A 21,495-nucleotide genomic window follows, 5' to 3' on the forward strand; every position below is an offset into this window, starting at 1 on the left:
AGGGTGCAAAGCTTGCATCGTGTCTGTCATTAACAGGGGCAGTGATGTTCCATCACAATATTACGCCTCACTTTCCATCACACGCAAACAGCACAGTCACTCAATGCCCTTTTCAGTATTTATTCACCTTCTTCCATCTGTCGTCCGTGTGCTTTCAGTCTGATTTAAAGCCATGTGATATCAAGTGGCTTGTGCTCACGGCGGAGAGACAGAGATCAAACAAAAATGTGTCATAAGGAGAGTTCCCTGCTCGAGGGGTGTGTGCGCTTTGCTGCATGTTCGCGAAGAGCAGACGAAGGTTGGAGTCCTAATTAAAGGGAGATGACATTTGCGTATGTACATGGGTTCTTGTTAATCTGTGACGTGCTTTTAATTACTGCACTTTTCTGCTCTCAGTGAGGTTCCTTTGTCTTTGTGGCAGAAGAAGCCAGGAAACCTTGAGAAAATGGACCTCATACTCTCCTGGAACTGTGTTGTTGTTTTTTTACTAAAGGTCGGCCCGCTTAAAAATGAGCATCAACCTTTTAATAGAATTGAACTGTACTGAGTTGAACTCTTGCCAAAATGAAGCATTTTTGGAATTAAAGAGTCAGGCCGAGGCTGGTCAGTACAGCACGCGGTCAAGGAGAGAGCACACATGCAACCTCTCATCAGGTAAATCAACAGTGACTTTTATTTCTTCATGTGACAAAGCCAGGTGGCCTTCTCACGCTGAGAACAGAAAGGCGTCCTGACACGCTGCAGGGACTTGTGGGAAGGGGTTCTGCCAGCCTAGTCACATTTTGTGTGTGTGTGTGTGTGTACGTGTGTGTGTGCATACGTGCTCTGTGTGTGTCTGTGTACTTTTCAACGCCTGTGTGTGCAATAGAGACAGAATGACTCAGTGGCATGAATTATAATAATAATAAAAAATCCAGTGTGTGAATAATTGTTCTAGACAGAAGGGCTGTGCAGAAACATTGATTCTAACATCTTTCTCCTCTCACAGGTAACTTTGACACCAGGTAACTATTACATGGACTGCGAACCCTGAGAGCCTGATTGCACCTGCATAAAAGATAGAATTTAGAGCATTTTGTACTTACAGTGTAGTGAATCTTCGCCTGATACAATGGCAGTACCTTTTATTTGCTAAACAAAAGCATCTGTGATCTGCACTGTGATGCTGAGAGATTATTTAGAATTAGCAGGTGGATTAGAGGGTCATGCTTGTACTTAACATACCTTAATCTAAATGTGTTTTAGTATCAATGTTCTCTCCCATATGCAGAAGGTTTGTAAAGAAATTCTATAAATAACAAATGCCATGTGAAATGCCATGTGAAACTAAGTACCATTTTGCCCTGAAATTTTATTGCTTCCTAACACACTTCATATTAAGGACTTAAATATATAGTGTAAGATCTGTGTTTGTTGGATATAAAGTTATAAGTTTGTGAAGAGGGTATATAAGAAAATATGTTGTTGTATATGAAAGGGTCCATAACCAGCACATATTAAATCCTGATCACATATGAATATACAGATGTTTTCTAAATGGGTCATCACTGAGGATGAATGTTCCAGAAGACGTTTGGGAGTGCTGTGTCAGTGGAAGCCATGCTCATGCTGTCCTGCTTTCCTGATAACACCTGAAACTAGACACTCCACAAGACACTCCACGTGACACTCCACATGACACTCCACATAGCTGCAATCAGAGTCTGTCGTATGACATTGTTGCTTTGGTTGTTTTGGTTGTTGGATTCTAAAAACTGACTGAAAGATTAATGAAAGATTAGTGGATGATTAGTGGAAGATTAGAAAAAGATTAGTGAAAGATTGGTGGATGATTAGTGAAAGATTATTGGAAGATTAGTGGATGATTAGTGGATGATTAGTGAAATATTAGTGGAAGATTAGTGGATTAGTGAAAAATTAGTGGATGATTAGTGGAAGATTAGTGGATGATTAGTAGAAGATTAGTGAAAGATTAGTGGAAGATTAGTGGATGATTAGTGGAAGATTAGTGGAAGATTAGGGTAAAATTAGTGGATGATTAATGAAATATTAGTGGAAGATTAGTGGATGATTAGTGAAAAATTAGTGGATGATTAGTGGAAGATTAGTGAAAGATTAGTGGAAGATTAGTGGATGATTAGTGAAAAATTAGTGGAAGATTAGTGAAAGATTAGTGGAAGATTAGTGGATGATTAGTGGAAGATTAGTGGAATATTAGTGGATGATTAGTGAAAAATTAATGGATGATTAGTGGAAGATTAGTGGATGATTAGAAGATTAGTGAAAGATTAGTGAAAGATTAGTGAAAGGTTAGTGGATAATTAGTGAAATATTAGTGGAAGATTAGTGGATGATTAATGGATGATTAGTAGAAGATTAGTGAAAGATTAGTGGAATATTAGTGGATGATTAGTGAAAAATTAAGGGATGATTAGTGGAAGATTAGTGGATGATTAGTAGAAGATTATTGAAAGATTAGTGAAAGATTAGTGGATTAGTGGATAATTAGTGAAACATTAGTGGCAGATTAGTGGATGATTAATGGATGATTAGTGAATGATTAGTGGGTGATTAGTTGAAGATTAGTGGATGATTAGTAGATGATTAGTGGAAGACTAGTGGAAGATTAATAGATAACTAGTGGATGATTAGTGAAAGATTAGTGGGTGATTAGTTAAAGATTAGTGGATAATTAGTGGAAGATTAATAGATAATTAGTGAAAGATTAGTGGAAGATTAGTGGATGATTAGTGGCCATTATGGCTCAGCAGCACCAGTGGCCTAAAGCCACTTTATCCCATTTACTTCTGTCGTAAACTGCAGACAGACCACAGGGGTTAATTAACACCTTAAGTGTTGTTATGAAAGTTTTCCGTCCCTTGTCCTTAGTGCTTAGCGAGGCTTGCTGTCTGGCACGTGCCGTCCACATGAACAGCTGCAGCAGCCTTCGCCCTCCAGGTGTTCCCCTCTAATCTCCAGTCCAGACGAGAGCCAGGGAATCATCAGGCTGGATGCACATGTCACAGTCTTTCATTCCCTTCGTCCTGTTTGAATGCGCACAGGTCTTACCATTTCTGGGACTCATTCTTTTGTTTGGCGATGCTTTACGTGTTCGTGGCTGTCTTAATTGCATTTTTTTTTTTTTTCTGGGCACGGGGGTCAGCGGGCTTTCTGTTACCTCATCTGCTCAAGAACATGGAGAAGCTTAAAGTGATATAAATGTCTTGGAGTGACAGCATAAGTCTGTATGATGACAAATAGCCTCTTGTGAAGTCATAGCCGCGTCGAATGGGATACAAGGTTTGGGCTTTAAAAAAGGCGTTGGCCCCAAGAGCAGAGCCGTACAATGTCAAAGTGACAATCTGAACTCTGTCGTTTTGAAGTGAGAGGGTGCGTAGTGCACTTATCTGAATAAGAATGTCACAGACGCTTACATTTACATTCTGCTGTAACGTACAACCTTCACAAGAGTGGCGGGCAGCCGCGGGAAAAAATCGAACAACAAAGCCCTCACAAATGAATATTTTTCTTGTCGAATGTGTGGCACAATTCATCACAATTCTGCGGCCGGGCCGCGCTAATATATAAACTCAGCACGCTGTCTTGTTGCAAAAATGGAAATGGACTTGAAGAAATGAACAATTTCCCCATGGAGGAATTGAAAATTCAGGGAGGCCGCCTGTTCCTGACCTGTCATCAATCACGAGCAAGGCACCAGGAGCGGAGGTGGGGTGTGTGTGTGTGTGTGTGTGTGTGTGTGTGTGAGTGTGTGTGTGTGTGTGTGAGTGTGTGTGTGTGTGTGTGTGTGAGTGTGTGTGTGTGTGTGTGTGTGTGTGTGTGTGTGTGTGTGTGTGTGTGTGAGTGTGTGTGTATACGTGTGTGTGTGTGTGTGTGTGTGTGTGTGTGTGTGTGTGTGTGTGTGTGTGTGTATGTGTGTGTGTGTGTGTGTGTGTGTGTGTGTGTTAGCCACTGGCAGGTGCTACCCAGGGCTTAATGGCACAGAGGCAATGGCTGAGTACTAGGAGAGGCAGCAGGCTTGTTAATTGCTCCGGTTCTACTCTGGAATACAGACGGCAGCTGGCTGGAAGCTCTCAGCTGATTCTGAGTCTCCCCGCTCACGTTCCCCGCTGTCTACCCGCCGGACGGCTCCCAGATTATACACCCAAACCAATTCCTCTCAGCCTTCCAGTGGTAATTGAAGGAAGGACTGTGTGACAATAAGAGATACTGACTGGTAGAAAGAGTTTGCTCGCGCCATGAGCTAAATATTCGTGCGGGGGGTCTGTGAGAGGTTCAGAACTTGAAGGTCATTTCAGTGTGGAATTTATATTTTTTGACTGCATGTTCCGTGCTCAGATAACCCAGAGAATGTCTTACCTGAATGTGTATTGACAATTAGAGCTTAAACTCCACCTGTATAAGAGCATTTTTAACCCAAACTCTCTCCCCCTCTCTGTGTGTATGCGCACACACGTGTTAATACTGTGTTGCAGCTGTTATTACACTTTTGTTTTTTTGGTTTTGTGTGGTCTGAAGTGCATGGAGCGAAAACTCTTTGTTTCTGCTGGTGACAGATAATTTATTTGGATGGCCACTAGTTACAGTAGGCCTGTGTTATCACAGTATGTGTGTGTGTGTGTGTGTGTGTGTGTGTGTGTGTGTGTTGTGTGTGTGTGTGTGTGTGTGTGTGTGTGTGTGTGTGTGTGTGTGTGTGTGTGTAAGAGTGTGTCTCAGGTATTTTGCATTGTGTATGAACCTCTCCACCATCTGTGGGCTGAATGCCTGCCTCACTATTGATGATAAGGACCAGATGTTCTTTCCATCAGGAGCTCCATGGATCAAGCCTTGCTCTCCCTTGGGTTTGTGTGTGTGTGTGTGTGTGTGTGTGTGTGTGTGTGTATGTGTGTGTGTGTGTGTGTGTGTGTGTGTGTGTGTGTGTGTGTGTGTGTGTGTGTGTGATACACATATAAGTATGCTAGGGTTTTTTCATGTTTGAGTTGTTTTCATCTAATTTATCCTTCTGCTTGGCTGATTTTTTAACATTACAATTTCACACCAGATATATTTTCATATTAGCATCATTTCTCCCTAAAAAACATCCCTGAACAATTGCGCTGTCTCTTATGGGATGCGAAGGTGCGGCACACGGAGCACTGCATCCAGAGTTTTACTGTTTTTGATGTTCTCAGCACCGCCTCCCATCGGCGGCCATTGACCTATGACCTGTGGAGAGTCTCTCCTTACCGCGATGCCAGCATGCTGCATAATTACCCAGCATGCTCTGCTCTGGCACAGGGATCTGCATAACACATCACGCACATCCAGCAGAGATATAATCACAGGTGCAGCTCAAAGACTAATACGCTGCTTATCGGTAACTGTAAATATCTTTGCACCTCACTGTGGTGGAGGGCTTCACTGTGTAGCTGCTCAGGCTGACCTGGAGTGACATATGAGGTCTGACCTTAGAAGATAAGAGCAGGACCAAGGTCCTGTCAGACCTCAGAAGATAAGAGCAGGACCAGGGTCTCGGCAGACCCCAGAAGATAAGAGCAGGACCAGGGTCTCAGCAGACCTCAGAAGATAATAGCAGGACCAGGGTCTCAGCAGACCTCAGAAGATAAGAGCAGGACCAGGGTCCTGTCAGACCTCAGAAGATAAGAGCAGGACCAGGGTCTCAGCAGACCTCAGAAGATAAGAGCAGGACTTGGGTCTTGGCAGACTTCAGAAGATAAGAGCAGGACCAGGGTCTCATCAGACCTTCTCAGTCTCTTCTCCCAGTCCCTCAGCAGAGACACACGCCTGCCATGTTTTCCAACTTCAGTGCGGTTTGAATTTGAGGTCAAGCAACAGATTGTGGGAGTCAGTCTCTTCCTGGAATAATGTGTAATTATATAATTTGATCATGATATTTAGCAACAAACTAGCACAAATGTCCCTGGAGGCCACGTAAATGGAAAATAGTGCAGCTCATCCAATAAAAGCACTCAGTCCAGTACGGACAGAAGGCTTGTTTTACAGAGAGCTGTGGACTGTCGTGGGGGTTGCACTCAGCAGAGCATGCGTGGCATTTGTCTTGACCACGCCCTGACTGTGTGAACCCTGAGTTTGCGTTACTGGGCATGTCTTGCTGATGTTAGTGTTCCTCTCAGGGCCTGTTGTGTTGGTGCCAACGTTGCTGTGAGCCTGTGCTGTTTATGCGATCGCTTTAATCTGCCAGATGGTAAACGTCACTTCAGGATCTTCCAGTTGTGATCCAGATTCACTCGTCTTCACTGGTCAGCAGATTTCTGGCCTCTGTCATCAGCAGCTAAAAACATCAACATCAAAGCATCAGGGACCTTAATACTGAAAGACCAGTGAGGTGGACCTACCTGCCTACCTTCCAGGAAAAACCATCACTCTGGTCGTCTAGTTATGTCTACACTTCCAACTACACTTCCAATACTGGATGCTATGGAAGAAAAATCTGATGGGAGTGAAATCTGAATATATTAAAATTACTTTTGAAAAATTACCATTTCCTTTTATTCATGTAGGACTTGGGATTTAAATTTGATGACTATTTCTGCATTACATGGAAATCATTTCATGAATTGTGTTTACTATTAAAGTAGCATTAAAAAAAGATTCAATCCATGGCTTGGTTATCATAACTATGATAATCTTTTGTGCTTGTTTTCAAATTATGAATCAGACTTTGATATCGCAGCTCTTTCCTTTTTGGAGAATTATAAGCAATTGAGACAGTGTTCCCTAGCTCATTAACTCTGCAGGCTTGCAGCAATGCTGAATTTCCAAGGTTTAAATGTAAGGCTTATTCTCTTATTTCTCTAATCCTCAGGTTTGAAAATCAGCTCATGCAGCGAATGTCAGGAGGGAAGTGATGTTTAATGGATCAACTTCGTTTAATGTGTAAATCAAAGTGTCAGGATCGTGCAGTGGTGGCAGGAATCTCTACACTGTTCTGACAGGCTGTAAAACTAGTTTTACATTCCGTTAAAAAACAAAACAAACTGAAGTTGCCTAACGTGTTGCATGTGCCGTCTTTAATGTTGTGGTATGTTTCCCAGCATCTTTAAACCAAGTACCTACCCGCTGTAGTGACGTGTGTCCTTTTCCTTCACTTTAGGGGTGCCATACCACCTCCAGCCTGTAGGGGAGCTGTAGGCTACACTTATTCTGCTGGGTAAGAACAGACTCTTGGGATTGGAAGTATTGTAAAAAGAATAGTTGAGCCAAAAGACAATTTCCCACTTTAAAAGTAGTGGACCATCCAAGATAAGTGTGGTGTCCAAATTGTGCTTCTTTCAGCTTTGCCCTGGAGCTATGGAGCTAATGTTGCAAATATGTAAAAGAATCTTATACCCTGGAGTTAGCAGCTGTTGTACAGAGTGCCAAAATCATCATGCATGTGCCTCAAACCATGTGGCACTGTTAAGTAATCTCACATAGACTGGCTCATGTGGTGTTACCCAAACAAAATGGACAGAACTGTAAACAGTGGCAGTCGTCCTGAAATGAATTCTGTTTGTAGTTTTAAACATTTTGTCTCTTTAACATTGAAAATTGTTATTTAGGAGTGTCTGATGTTATGGGCTGTATTACGTGTAATAAAGATTCTTTCTGTACGTTATTGGAAATAAGATGAGAAAAGCTTCAACTAACCAAGCCCACCTAAATCTTCCTCCTTTGTAATATGTCGGTGAGTGTTGCAAGAACGTGCAAACAGAAACACCAGGAGCCAAATGGTGACTTACAATTGTTACATTGTCCAATTACAACCGATCAGACACTGTTAATTTAAAATCCCAACTGGATTTATTGAAAATCATAGCTGTAGCTGATAATTGAATGCATTTTGCACCAAGCTGTGGCTAAACAAATCTATTCCTCTTCAGGGTGTTGTCTCAGAAATCCATAACACCTCTAAGTGGCCTTATAGAGCAATAAGGTAGTTTCTCATCTGAAACCTCACACACAGGCCTATGGAAACATGGATTAAATCAAAGTGTAACTGAATTAAAATATCCAGAGTTCCTCACGTAATTTCACAGACCCCTGGCGTTTACCTCACGTGCTGTTGAAGGTCATTTTCTAAATGATCTGCAGTTTTAAATGTAAGCCCTCTCTATGCGTGTGTGTAGCCTGATCCTGATGTGTCTTTCACGTGGTGTCTGAGCCAACCGTACACGTTTTACCCACTGGGCTGCTCCAAGGTGTTGGCAGGAGCAGGTTCGAACGCAGAGGCTACGATGAAGCACAGTTCAAGTGCTGCTTTTTCTTCTGTTTTTTGTTATGCACCAAGTACCTTCTCATCACACAAACGTTATCTGAGCAGATGGAGAAGCTGTCAGCGTGGGGCAGCTGGAGAAACACGGTTTGAGCCCAGGTTGCAGGCTCCTTCAAGGCTAGCCTGTGGATCCTAAAGCTCCAGAAACAGGGGGCAGTGGTGCAATGGGAGGATTTTAACTCCACAGAGAAATGTTTTTCATTTTGCATGCATTATGATGAAGCTTTTCTTCCGTTCTTCCGAGCAATGAACCTGAGCAGATTGCCAAGCGTCCCAAGGACCTCGTCTCCAAATTGGACCTATGTCAGAACCGGCTTCATCACGTAGCAGTGATTATATATCAGAGTAACACTGGGGTTATAAACACATAAAGTAATATTTGATATTTATTATGATTGGTTGTCTTTTTATGAATATTGTCCCTACATTTTAAACATGTGCCTTCCAAATTTTACTGACCAAATCAAAATAAAAATAAAAACAAAAACAAATAAAATATTCTCTCAGAGAAAGGAGAGCGTGCCAGGGTTGGAGATTTGTGCTACTCTGTGTGTTACATGGCCACCAGAGAGGCTTCCAGAGGCTCCCCAGACAGATAAGAAGATAAGGCAGGACTAGCCAAGCATGAATGTGAGGACAATATTGTGTACGCACAGAACTAATCATGAGTGCATCATCATGGCTGAAATATGAATGGGCTCATTAGCAAGTGTAGACCCCAGCATTCATAAGCTTCCTAAGAAATCTCATCGAGGGTGTGTGTGTGCGTGTACATCCGTGTGTGTGTGGGCGTGAATGTCCGTGTGTGTGTATGTGTGTGCGCGCATGTGTGTCCGTGTGTGTGCATGTGTGTCTGTACGTGTGCACATATGCGTTTTAAAGAGAATTGTGGAGGGAGCGATGGATTGTAGCATGAACACGTGGCTCCACACATTACATGCATCCATTGGTCAGAGAATAAACGTTGCTGCAGATACAAAATGTGATTAAACTCCCACATGCCATGAAATATCCAAACGCCCTTTCAGACTACAAAGAGCATAAGTGACGACAGATCAGTGGACGAGCCAGAAATCTTAACTTAGACATTCTGGTTTGTCAGTGACCCTGCCGGAGTCGCGTCCTGTGCACATATTCAAACAGAAACGTACTATCTGATGCAACCTGTTGCAAGCCAGCACAGAGAGCTCCATCGGCGTGGAGAAAACTCAAGTAGACTTCCTCAGCAATTAGTCCCTAATCTTAGTAATTACTATTCTAATCATGTTTCAAAGGAAGGCGTTTGTAAGAAAAGCATGGTCCAAGACACAGCACATTAAGATGATGTTATGTTCAGTTCCTTATTAAAATTAAAATGAAGCAATTATGTCATATAGCGATGAGTCACTAAGCCCCGTTGAGAGTCTCCCGAACATCAAATGCGCCATTTCTCTTTTATTTCTGGCTACCTCTGCTCAAAATAGGCCTGTCTCGTTGCACACAAAGCCAACACTAGTCCCACTGTGCCGGGAAAAACGTGCGGCTAAGAGGCTCTGTCCTGCTCTTCCTGGGGTACAGACGCAGCTGTCTGCATGGAAGAACTTCGTGTTTGGTCTGCAGTTGACTGTGACCTGTTTGTTTTTTTCTCCTGCGTTATCCAACAGTACCCTCTTAACAACAGTCCCAGGACGGGGGTGACCATTTGTCCCCTGTAAGGGAACACTCACGTAAAGTCGCAGGATTGTGGAGGGGGTCTACCGGTCTCGCTAAAGCCCAACCGCGATTCTAATGAAGGGATTAATGTCTTGCGTATTGGCAGACTGCACTGTGAAGGCACCGCTTACTGGAATTTGATACTTGAAGCTCTTTGTTGCACCATGTGGGGTTTGAACTTTCAGCATGCCGTTCAGAAATATGTATTCCATGTTTTTTGTACATCACCTGTGGTTTATTAGAATATTTTGCCTACAGTGTCTCACATGCAGTTATATCAGAACACAGTGTCTCACGTGCAGGTATATCAGATCATATAACACAAGTGTCCTAATATCTCCGATAATTCTCACAGATGCCTCTGTGTGACTAGCTCATCCTTGACAAACACAACACCACTGATGAACACTACTGATTCCTTCATGCAATACGCATCTCCATCCTCCATTTGTCTAAAGTTCACTTGAATCTACACTGTTGTTAGCAGGGTGCATTCTGGGTGATGTGGTGGTCCAATAGGAGCTCCTGGGCCTAACATATGTATGCAGCATTTCTGCACAGTCTGAATAGAAATTGATGCAATTCCACCCTGCACAACTGAATGCTGAATTCTTTCCCACATTCCTCTAATGCGCTTCTTCTCCTCTGCGTGGTTGTGAGGACTTTAGCTCCATGCAGAGCAAAAATCAATTTGCCATCTCAGATTGTCATATTCCTTCTCACCTACCTGCCGGCCTGCAATTATTGTCTCCCAGACACTTCTTGCTGAAGAAGGCTCCCATGAGTGGCAGCACACACACACACACACACACACACACACACACACACACACACACACACACACAGAAGATTAGAGGCAGCTCCTGGTGACCCTGGTTTATGAAAGACAGCCAGGAGATGGAGAGGAGGAAGCAGGACCAGTGTGCCAAGTACCAGAGCAGATGTGCTCTGTTAATGTCATTCACACTGCATCTGTGCACAAAACAGGCCTACCCACTGCCTTCAGCGTGGACTGAGCTGCTTTTGATAATGTTTTTTATTAAATTATTCATGTTATATTTTTTATGTTATATTTTTTTCCTGTAGCTCACCTGACAGAGCAACACCACCATCATGGGTTTCATTCCCAGGGAACTCACACACTATCCTACTTATAAATATGTTAACTTGCTCTGGATAAGAGCGACTGCCCGTGCTGTAAATAAAAATAACCAATCAGAGTGGAGCCTGCATTGCTATTCAGGTAAACAGATCACAGCTTTAACTCAGCTGTGGCATGCTGTACAGGAAGGGGTTCATGTTTACACCGCGCCCTGCGTTACCTGTCTCTGCAATCACAAGCCAACTGCATTATCCCACCAGGGTTCGGCACAGACAAGACTGATTGATTCCGGGGAAGTTCGTCTGTCGGAGGAAACATTAGCATTGTTTATTTTCAATTTGTTGGGACGTGACCTGGTTATGAAGAGGAGCTGGGGGCGTTTCCAGCTCTGGGAAAATGGGGCGGAGCTCCGTAATCCGTAATGACCCCTCCTCTCAGCCCCTCCACTTTCCGCTTGAATCACAGTCACATGTGACCTAGAGAACAGCTCAAGGAACAATTAATAATGTACTTGATTTTTAGTATAAGATTAATATCAATTTCTGAACATATGAATCAGGTTTGCTAGTTATGAAACAATGCAGTATAAATAGATTTAAATGGTGAATGAAAGAACTGCTCATACATGTTTACAGGGGTTTTCAGATGTCTGTGCCGTGCTGTGACCAGATTTGGATGAATCCTGCAGTTTTGCAACTATTTTGTAGCATACATGACATTATTTTGGAGTAGAAATTAACATACACACTTTTAACCAACCAGAGAAACAAAGTCGATAAAGCGGCACGTTTCCCAGACTGCCACTATTTTGTCTTTCTCACCTCAGAATGGCGTAACCGTGTTGGAAAATTGTGTTTGCTCACTTTATGGGAAAACTTATCACAAAGTCGTTTCCCCCCAACTTGTTTGTGTGCACACAGGGAAACATATTTCTTCTGAGCTGTGATCTTATCATCTCGTTAGTTTCGAGTGACTGCTATGACTCTCAGATGTTCAAAAGCTCACAGGTTATTCTTCTGCCTTGGCTCACGTCTGTGATTCATCGATTCCCGTGGCACTTTTGATCTGGATCGGTCTTTCCCCCTTAAGGTGGTGGGCTTCAGAGGCCGTTAATAAATCAAACCCTGAGGAGCCTACCTGAGGAGACCTGCTAGCGTCTGATAGCGCCTGCGTGCACTGTGCCTGCCCTCCCCTTGGTCAGCTGGCGGAATCGGCGTCCTCTCTCCACATTGCCTCTGACTTCTTATTTGAGAGTCAGGATCCTGGCTTTAGATGTTATTAGGAGCCATTATTAAAGCCAGCATTTTTTTTTTAAAGAGAGTAGGGGAAAAAGTTGGAGTTAAAAAAAAGGAAAAAATTAAAATCTGAGAGCAAAGAAAAGTGGGCCATTCATTTATTTTCTGAATAAGTGCACAACGTGATTAAAAGAGACAGGAGAATAGGAGAAGATTCATTGTGCCAGCGCTCTGACATAATTACCAATCAAAACTCAGGCCTTTGTCACCGCCCTCCTGCCCTGCCCCCTTCCCCCCAGACATGCCAATCTCTGCAGTCCAGCTGGGCCTCCACATGCTAGCTGCCAACCTTCCGCAGTCGGCAATAACACATCCCATCCGCTCGTAGTGCCCAGAAACGTGTCGTGGGCCCCAGCGACACTGGCATGGGCACTGAGGAAGTTAACCTGACCTGCCGTTAGCGCACGGTGCCCTTCCCATGTAGCTGTATCCTTCCAGGATCTGTGGCTAATGGGGCAGTTCGGATACCGATGCTGGACTTCCGGAGGGATGGGAGAGGACAGCACGGCTGTGGGACGTTTGCGTCTGGCTGGGAACTCAGTCAGTCCCTTCAGATGTGGGCACTTACCTGCAACCAAGAATGTGGAGATAAGCTAGCAGAGGGAATGATTTCTCTCTATAAAGGTGTAAGGTGTTAAAGTGAGGGGTAAGTGGGTATAAGGTGAGGGGTGAGTAGTTTAAGGTGAGGGGTGAGTAGTTTAAGGTGAGGAGTGAGTAGTTTAAGGTGAGGGGAGAGTAGGTGTAAGGTGAGGAGTGAGTAGTTTAAGGTGAGGGGTGAGTAGTTTAAGGTGAGGAGTGAGTAGTTTAAGGTGAGGGGAGAGTAGCTTAAGGTGAGGGGAGAGTAGGTGTAAGGTGAGGAGTGAGTAGTTTAAGGTGAGGGGTGAGTAGGTGTAAGGTGAGGAGTGAGTAGTTTAAGGTGAGGGGAGAGTAGCTTAAGGTGAGGGGAGAGTAGGTGTAAGGTGAGGAGTGAGTAGTTTAAGGTGAGGGGAGAGTAGGTGTAAGGTGAGGAGTGAGTAGTTTAAGGTGAGGGGAGAGTAGCTTAAGGTGAGGGGAGAGTAGGTGTAAGGTGAGGAGTGAGTAGTTTAAGGTGAGGAGTGAGTAGTTTAAGGTGAGGGGTGAGTAGGTGTAAGGTGAGGAGTGAGTAGTTTAAGGTGAGGGGAGAGTAGCTTAAGGTGAGGGGAGAGTAGGTGTAAGGTGAGGAGTGAGTAGTTTAAGGTGAGGGGAGAGTAGGTGTAAGGTGAGGAGTGAGTAGTTTAAGGTGAGGGGTGAGTAGTTTAAGGTGAGGAGTGAGTAGTTTAAGGTGAGGGGAGAGTAGGTGTAAGGTGAGGAGTGAGTAGTTTAAGGTGAGGAGTGAGTAGTTTAAGGTGAGGGGTGAGTAGGTGTAAGGTGAGGAGTGAGTAGTTTAAGGTGAGGGGAGAGTAGCTTAAGGTGAGGGGAGAGTAGGTGTAAGGTGAGGAGTGAGTAGTTTAAGGTGAGGGGAGAGTAGGTGTAAGGTGAGGAGTGAGTAGTTTAAGGTGAGGGGTGAGTAGTTTAAGGTGAGGAGTGAGTAGTTTAAGGTGAGGGGAGAGTAGCTTAAGGTGAGGGGAGAGTAGGTGTAAGGTGAGGAGTGAGTAGTTTAAGGTGAGGGGAGAGTAGGTGTAAGGTGAGGAGTGAGTAGTTTAAGGTGAGGGGTGAGTAGTTTAAGGTGAGGAGTGAGTAGTTTAAGGTGAGGGGAGAGTAGCTTAAGGTGAGGGGAGAGTAGGTGTAAGGTGAGGAGTGAGTAGTTTAAGGTGAGGAGTGAGTAGTTTAAGGTGAGGGGTGAGTAGGTGTAAGGTGAGGAGTGAGTAGTTTAAGGTGAGGGGAGAGTAGCTTAAGGTGAGGGGAGAGTAGGTGTAAGGTGAGGAGTGAGTAGTTTAAGGTGAGGGGAGAGTAGGTGTAAGGTGAGGAGTGAGTAGTTTAAGGTGAGGGGTGAGTAGTTTAAGGTGAGGAGTGAGTAGTTTAAGGTGAGGGGAGAGTAGCTTAAGGTGAGGGGAGAGTAGGTATAAGGTGAGGAGTGAGTAGTTTAAGGTGAGGAGTGAGTAGTTTAAGGTGAGGGGTGAGTAGGTGTAAGGTGAGGAGTGAGTAGTTTAAGGTGAGGGGAGAGTAGCTTAAGGTGAGGGGAGAGTAGGTGTAAGGTGAGGAGTGAGTAGTTTAAGGTGAGGGGAGAGTAGGTGTAAGGTGAGGAGTGAGTAGTTTAAGGTGAGGGGTGAGTAGTTTAAGGTGGGGGAAGTGTTAGCGCAGACTTTAAGTACACAATATGACTTCCAGAATGGATTCGTCCGTTGGCGTGGTTGTGCCCCCCCAGGTGGTGAGCAGAGCATGAGTGGAATGATTAACGTAGTCCAGTCTGTGGATGCCACCATTTGAGTACTGTTTACTAGTTAAAAACAACGTCCTTGGTGAATGACAGAGATCTCAAGTGTGAGTCATATGTATGGAGGTGGCAAGACTTATATGGAAAGGTTTGACATACATATTACGTCTGGTGCTCACAATGGCTCTGGACGCTGTGGTGTGCAGAGGACGTCGTGCACAACACTATTGTCCTCACTGAAGGACATGGCACTTGGCACTTTATGGTCTCCAGAGGTGGTGTATAACATTTGGGCCCTTTTTAGTGAATTTGACAATATTGGACACAGTGTGCCTTATATATATCCAAACTGGAGGTCCAGGCGTGTGGTGCCGATGTCATGGGTGTGTAAGGGACTGGCATGCAATACGGATCTGAAGTTCACTCGGGTGGAAAATAGAGCCTGTGGCCATATCTGTCCTGGCAACGAGGATCAGACCGTATTTAGACTTTTTTTTAGAGAAAGAGCTCCTAGAAATTAAGTGATGGAGTGATGTTAACTAACACTTACACAAGCAGCTCTCTCTCTTTCTACTTTACTCAGTCTCACTCTCACTTTCTCGCCCTCTGTTTCTCTCATCTAACTCCCTCCCTCCCTATTTCAGAGCTGTCCGGTTGCTGTTTGCTGTGTTTTGATGGCTTCTGAATTGCTCTTGAAAAGACTGCACAGTTTTGAGTTAAAGTGGTGAATTTAGTGCAGGGTTCTGACATGGTGCATCAGCAATTAACGTCTGTTGGTCCAGTAAAGTAGCTGTAGGGGAGATGGATTAATAATACAGTTCTGTAGTGCTGGGCTTCTCTCTCTGCGATTATCTAGATGGGCTACCTCTATTAATATTTAAGAGACTCTGAGTGGATTATAGAGTATGTTTACAGTGTGTTTGTGTGTGTTAGTGCACTAACAGACCTCCAGATATTGGAAGGTCTCTACGTGTCGTGTTTCCAGAGTGTTTCGGTACATCTTTTCAGAGGATTCCTGTGCACTCGTCCCTGTGTTCGCACTGTCCACATCCCCAATGGAGTGAAACTGTTTCCCTTTGACTCCTCCCTGTCTGCTGGCACCAAGCTGAGACTTTAATCAAAAGGTATTTCAGTAAACAAAACATTGGCTCAGCCCCTGTCAGAGTGGAGATAGATGGAGCTCTAAGGGAGAGAACCCAACACAGCCTTGCCTTCCCACTTCTCAAAGGTTTCTGCTATCTATTGGCACTTTCGATTTTACATTCAAGCTACGTTATGAGGTGCAATAAATAAGCAATGTTATGTTTGCTAATTTGAGAAGCAATTATAGTTTATTATGCACAGTGCAGCATAAAAAGTGCCTTGCAGGAAGCGTAACCAGTGGATATGGCAACCCTGCATGGGGGTGATGTTGATTAACTCATGGTGATGCTGAAGCTATAAGATCTGTTGTCAGAGACACCAGCTTCCCCAGCTAAGCCCCAGTTCAAAAAGTCATCGTCTTAGACTTCAGTACTTCGACTGGAAGTCTCCCCCTGGAAAAGACCCAAGGTCTTACCACTGAAACCTCCTTCTTGGGTTGTAAGTATTTTTTTCTCTCATCCTTTTTTGTTTGTTTGTTTGAGCTTTTGTCTGTCTGGACATCCTAGACTTGCTGTGGATTCTACTGTGGTCTCTGCAAGGGTCCACTGTTCTGTAGTCTGGCTAGGGTTTTGGTTTTGATTCTGATAGTAAGAGTTTGTTAAATGAATAAGTGTATAAATGTTCATATATATTAAAAAGTCTCTTCAGTCTGAAGTCTGCACTGACTGTGAGTCTGAGCTGGGAGCATGTTTACTTTTCAGGCCGTTTTCCTGATTATTCCTTCTCCTACCACTTGGTGGCGCCATTATGTTATGGCTTTTAGCTGAGTGGGAGTGTATTACTGTTGCTCATCATGGGGATGAGACCATTGGAACTGCCCACTCTAAGCAATGATGTCTGTGGGAAAGTGTTAACCAGCGATTCAAGGTGAGTCCTGTGTGTGGGATTGACTCTAGTTGATGGTGATGACAGTTAAAGTGCAATAATTACTGTGTCATGCTGACATGTTAAATCTCTCCAATCAGAATGAGACAACTGCCTCCTTGTTCTGCTATAGTTTGTCTCTCGTGGTGCAATTGGAGGGGTCTGAAAGGTGACCTGTTAGTCCTAGTCTGGCCTCAGAGATGCTGCACACGGTGTTTACAGAAACACTACACATGGTGTTGTACAGAGACACTACACACTGTGTTTACAGAGACAGTAGACACGGTGTTTACAGAGATACTACACACGGTGTTGTACAGAGACAGTACACATGGTGTTTACAGAGACACTACACACATGGTTGTACAGAGACACTACACAGTGTTGTACAGAGACACCATACATGGTGTTTACAGAGACACTACACACATGGTTGTACAGAGACACTACACAGTGTTGTACAGAGACACCATACATGGTGTTTACAGAGACAGTACACACGGTGTTTACAGAGACACTACACACATGGTTGTACAGAGACACTACACAGTGTTATACAGAGACACCATACATGGTGTTTACAGAGACAGTACACACGGTGTTTACAGAGACACTACACACATGGTTGTACAGAGACACTACACAGTGTTGTACAGAGACACCATACATGGTGTTTACAGAGACAGTACACACGGTGTTTACAGAGACACTACACACATGGTTGTACAGAGACACTACACAGTGTTGTACAGAGACACCATACATGGTGTTTACAGAGACAGTACACACGGTGTTTACAGAGACACTACACACATGGTTGTACAGAGACACTACACAGTGTTGTACAGAGACACCATACATGGTGTTTACAGAGACAGTACACACGGTGTTTACAGAGACACTACACATGGTGTTGTACAGAGACACTACACATGGTTGTACAGAGCTGCTTGTGCGAGTGTTTCTACCCTAGACTAGAAATAGGAGGTACTGTCTAGCTAATGTCAAACAAAACACATGTTGAAGACATTTGCAGTGAGAGAGAGAGAGAGAAACAGAAAGAGAGAGAGAGGATGATCCAGCATTGAGATGGCAGAACCTTTGAATGTTCTGTACTTTAGAATGAAAGAGAAATAACCGAGAAATAACTGTCAGTGTTGTTGTGTGAGAGCGTTGCTGTGTGTTGAACTCAGCTCTGCCACATGAAAGCTGTCATCCCCTCTCCTCTTGCGAGCACAAATCTACCTCCTCTTCCTCATCCTCTTCCTCCTCCTTCACGCTCTTGCCTCTCTCTAGACGACACAAGCATATCAAAGGCAACTAATGAGATCATTTGGGCAGGAATTACACAACACACTGTTTGTCAGATTAGTCTAAGATAACAAGCCATGGGTTTGGCATTAGTCTACAACGAAGATGACGAGAGAAAGGGGAGTGAGGGGAAGAGAGAAAGAGAGAGAGAGAGAGAGAGAGAGAGGAGGGTAAAAAGAGGCTATTCCACTGCAGAGGAATGAACTAGCACATGTTGAACACAGGACAGTGAGACCAGCGGATCAAGGCATTACGGGACAGTGAGACCAGCAGAGCAGGACATTACAGGACAGTGAGGCCAGCAGAGCAGGACATTACAGGACAGTGAGACCAGTGGAGCAGGACATTAGGTGTAGGAAAAGGTTAAAGAAAGGCACCGTACTGAGCATGGAATGTCATCCTCTTTCATTGGCACTTCATTACCCAATAGGCAGTAGGAGCAGGAAACCAGTGCCGAAGTGTCTCACTCACCTACACGCCATCCTGTGGGGGCTCCTTCTGTTCCGGTCTGACAACAAAGGGAATTGCTTCTCAAATACAGTGCAGGACATTATAATGTCCTTGTCTGTTGGTTTACTTCTGTATACATCACATTACACAGCTGTAAGGGTTAAAAACATCACATTACACAACTGTAAGGGTTAATTAACACATCACATTACACAGCTGTAAGGGTTAAAAACATCACATTACACAGCTGTAAGGGTTAAATAACACATCACATTACACAGCTGTAAGGGTTAAATAACATCACATTACACAGCTGTGAGGGTTAATTAACACATCACATTACATAGCTGTAAGGGTTAAAAACATTACATTACACAGCTGTAAGGGTTAATTAACACATCACATTACACAGCTGTAAGGGTTAAATAACATATCACATTACACAGCTGTAAGGGTTAATTAACACATCACATTACACAGCTGTAAGGGTTAAATAACATCACATTACACAGCTGTGAGGGTTAATTAACACATCACATTACATAGCTGTAAGGGTTAAAAACATTACATTACACAGCTGTAAGGGTTAATTAACACATCACATTACACAGCTGTAAGGGTTAAATAACATATCACATTACACAGCTGTAAGGGTTAATTAACACATCACATTACATAGCTGTAAGGGTTAAATAACATCACATTACACAGCTGTAAGGGTTAAATAACATCACATTACATAGCTGTAAGGGTTAAAACATTACATTACACAGCTGTAAGGGTTAAATAACACATCACATTACACAGCTGTAAGGGTTAAATAACACATCACATTACACAGCTGGAAGGGTTAAATAACACATCACATTACACAGCTGTAAGGGTTAAATAACACATCACATTATACAGCTGCAAGGGTTAAAAAACATCACATTACACAGCTGTAAGGGTTAAATAATATCACATTACACAGCTGTAAGGGTTAAATAACACATCACATTACACAGCTGTAAGGGTTAAATAACCACATTACACAGCTGTAAGGGTTAAATGACACATAACATTATACAGCTGCAAGGGTTAAATAACACATCACATTATACAGCTGTAAGGGTTATAGTGTAAATATATGCTTTCAGTTACATAAACTACTTTAAACTTAATTAAACTTATACAATCTCTCAAAAACATAAGTGCCTAATCACTTATTGATGTGTATTTGAAATATTAAAAGAAATGTTTTATTTAACTTTGGTGACTGAGTGATAATGAGTATTTAATTGACTTTTTTACTGTGAAAGTACTGCAGTCTCAGTACATAAACTCTGATCATACTGATATTATTCTCAGATTGACTGCAACAACTGTTAGTTTGTGTAATGGGAATTTTACATTTTAGATTATTCAAGAGATTTATATATTACATTTATATATTACAGGGCCCATGTTTCACCATCTAATTCTGCATTCAGTCTTTCTCTTGGTGAAATTAATTAGTACATTTGTTGTTCTTGCTGGCTGTGATAGATATGATTATTCTTCCTGTCCTTTCAGTCTTTGTGTCTAGTGACATTTAAGACAAGATGTTTCATTAGTACAGCACATAAACTGAAAGTGACACTGAAAGTCTACAGATGACAGAACACCTAGAAAAAGTGCATTATGGGAGCTTCCTCACGGCATAGAAGCTCCTGGACCTCAGAAAAAAGAACAGATCACAGCCACAGGGAATGTAGAGGACACACACACACACACACACACACACACACACACACACACACACACACACACACACAAACCCAGCACTGCCTCACACAGGACATACACACACACACACATAAACATACACAACACACCAGTGGCTATGAAATGGTGCAAAAATAGTTTTCATATAGAAATATTGGCTGCACACGGGGGCTGTGTGTGTGTTAGTATTCATGAGTGTTCATTTGTATTGGTTTGGGTTCGCTTGTGTTTGATTCTTTGGTGTTTTTTTCTCTTAGATTTTTTCATTAGTGTTTGTGATAGCGTGTTGTTCTTTTGTGTTTGTTTTCTTGTAAATTTTTGTTTGTTTTACTTGGCATTCTCTTGTGTTCATTTCTCTTCAGTTGTGTTTTTTTTAGTGTTGGTATTGGTGTTTTTTTGGTGTTGCGTTCATGTTCATTGGTGTTTGTGTTGAATTATGTTTGTCTGTCTTGACTTTCGTTTGTGTTCGTTTGCACCCCCTTGTGGACACATTGTGCAGCATGAATGTGCGTCTCTTGGTCAGCAGCATTTTTTCAGATGTCACCCCACCACTCTGAAACCTTCAATAAAGTGTTTGTGAACACGAAAGAACCAAAGATCAGGAAAGACTGGAAAGAGATTTTTACATGTTATACACACAGGAGAAACATTTCTAGAAATATTGATTAGACACTCCTGGTAAGTGTACAGTTCAAGACTCCAGCCCTACACAGATCTACACAGTCTGTGTTCACCATCCTCCACCTCTAAGTGCATTAGCTGCCGGTTCCTGACCACAGGAGCGTGGCTGGCTGAAAACTTCATCAGCACCGCTGTGCCTAACAGAGTCGTGCCAGCACATGTCACTACCATGACAGTGATGGTACAGGATGAACAAGTGGACAGGAGACAAACATCGCACAAGTCCCAGTCTGTGTTCACACACTGTAATGCACTGAGAAGGTCAGTAGGCCTGAGTACCACCACCGTGGTAGTCGATGGCGACACACACGTGTTCGGCAGGGGTACTTAGTCCTCCAGAGAAGAGGTTATGAAAATGGGGAGTAGAAAAATATATAAACATATTTTATAAATCAAGTAAAAAAAACAATCAACCTACTCATCCAGGCTACTTTACACATTCTTGGTTACTACAGAGCACATATTTTTCCCAGAGAGCTCTTTAGTTTGGCTGCAGGGACGCACTGCTGTGTACCTGCCTGAGTGCCCCTTCTGCTGATATACTGAAGGGTTCACAAGTCTATTAAGTCTAAGTAAGGCTATTAGC

The sequence above is a fragment of the Electrophorus electricus genome, chromosome 23 (assembly GCF_041902795.1).
Source record: "Electrophorus electricus isolate QZ-2024a chromosome 23, ASM4190279v1, whole genome shotgun sequence".
NCBI lineage: Eukaryota > Metazoa > Chordata > Actinopteri > Gymnotiformes > Gymnotidae > Electrophorus > Electrophorus electricus.